Raw genomic sequence first — 2,303 nt, forward strand, 5'->3', positions numbered from 1 at the left:
GTCGGTTCCGACTCGATGGCACCTGACAACAACAATGGGACCTCAGAAGGGTAGCGATCACATCTGAAGGCAGAGGCCACACCTGCAGTGTTAGTTCCTTACCTTCGGGTCAGTTTTATCTGTGAGAAGACAGCTGACTGGTTGTCCTCTGAGGCTTAAATGCAACTCAGAGAACTAGACATTTGTACTTGGCACTTAGACCGGAACAACTTTCATGTTGGATAAACTTCCACAGCTTTCCAAATCACACTGAAAATATTTATCTTTAATGGGCTACTGAGAAACTAAAATTAGGTGAAAGAACATCTAGCTTACTTTAATCAAGTTCCATAATGGAGAGAAAGTTTCAAAAAGCACTGTCACAACAGAAAATGCACAGGCATGGGGGAAAAAAAAAAAGATTTCTGGAAAATGCCAAAGGCACTGGACATAAGCCCAACTTTGTTTTTCACTTCCCCTCAAGGCCAAGCCATGTACATAGGGTAGTAGGCTACTTGGTCCAGCTGATTTTGGGGATGTCATAATGCTCTGTGAGCATGTCCAGGTGTCTGTTGAAGTCCTCCACTCTCTGCTTGTGGGGTTTGGACGCTTTCTTCAGGATCCTTTCCATTTGCCGCTTCTCCTGCATCTTCTCGAAGGCCACCTGGGCTGGGGTCCTCTTGCTCAGGACATGCCGCTTCTCCTCATTCTTTTTGTTCATTCCCATTGCTTCTAGAAATTTCGCCTTGTTTTTGTTCTTCTTCCACTTGGTCACTCCGAGCTCTGCGATGCCTTTCAGTTTCAGGGGACCCTTCTTGACCTGCTCATAAGCTGCCATGGCACCTACAGGCAATCTGTAGGTAAACTGACACACTTCTTGTGACCATTTTTTAATTGGCTTTTTCTTGTAGACGTGTTGTAGTATTTTTTTCTTGTAGACATGTTTCCTATATATTTTAGAAATTAGTCCCTTGTCTGATGCATCATTACAAAACATTTTTTTCCATTCTGTGGGCTCCCTTTTTTCTCTTTTGGTGTGAAGTCTTTTGATGCACGTAAGCTTTTAATTTTTTGTATGTCCCAATCATCTATTTTGTCTACTTTTGTTTGTGCAAGTTTCACAATGTTTGGTATTCTGTTTGTGCCCTGTATTGTTGTTGTTAAGTGCCATGGAATCGGTTCCGACCCATAGCGACCCTGTACAGGGTTTCCGAGGTTGTAAATCTTTACGGGAGCAGAATGCCTCATCTTTCTCGCACAGAGCAGCTGGTAGTTTCGAACTGCTGGCCTTAAGGTTCGCAGCCCGATTTGTAACCACTAAGCTACCAGAGCGCCTTCAATTTGTCCCTATTATTTCATTGATGACCTTTATAATTCTGGCATTTACATATTGGTATTTAATTTATGCTGATTTGGTTTTTGCATATCACGTCAGGTAAAGGTCTTATTTCAATCTTTTACATATCACTTTCCAGTTCTGCATGCACTGTCTGTTGAAGAGGCGGTCTCCTCTATGCAATATACTTATGGCCTTTGTATAATGGAATGCATAAACAAAGATATCTTAGGCATTAGTGAGCTGAAATATGCTGGGAATGACAAATTGAAGAGGAATGGTATTGCATTCATTGTCAAAAATAACCTATCGAAACAGTCATGCGGTACAATGCTGTCTGTGATAGGATAATATACATGTACCGAAAGGGAAGAACAGTTAATACCACTATTATTCAAATATATGTACCAACCACTAAAGCAAGTGAGGATGAAATAGAAGAGCTCTACTCACTTCTTCAATCTGAAATTGATCAAATATGCAATCAAGATATATTGATCATTATTGGTGACTGGAATTCAAAGTTTAGGAGCATAGAGGAAGAAAAACATCAAACTGGTTAATGATATGAAGAAAAGAGGGACTTGCCTACACTACTGTTAGAACTGTAAAATGATACAATCACTATGGAAAATGATATGGTACTTTCTCAAAAAGTTGGAAATGAAAATACCTTATGATCCAGCCAACTCCTCTACTTGCTATATATCCTCAAGAAATAAGAGCTGTGGTACAAATAGATATGTGCATACATGATCATTGCAGCAAAAAGATGGATTTAAATGCCCATCAACAGTTTAAATGCCCATCAATAGAAGAATAGTTAAAATGACTTCAGTGTACACACACAATGGAACATTATGCAACATCGAAGAATAATCAGGAATCTGAAAAAATACCTGACAGCACGAATGAAACTTGGAAACATTATGCTGAGTGATATTTGTGAATCATAAAAGGACAAATATTGTGTAAGACCATTTTTGTA

General features: G+C 39.4%; 1 pseudogene; it reads right to left on the bottom strand.

The window, feature by feature from the left end:
• Window positions 1–490: 490 nt before the first annotated feature.
• Window positions 491–817, bottom strand: LOC102835052 (annotated as a pseudogene).
• Window positions 818–2,303: the final 1,486 nt, after the last annotated feature.

The sequence above is a fragment of the Chrysochloris asiatica genome, unplaced genomic scaffold (genome assembly GCF_000296735.1).
Source record: "Chrysochloris asiatica unplaced genomic scaffold, ChrAsi1.0 scaffold00405, whole genome shotgun sequence".
NCBI lineage: Eukaryota > Metazoa > Chordata > Mammalia > Afrosoricida > Chrysochloridae > Chrysochloris > Chrysochloris asiatica.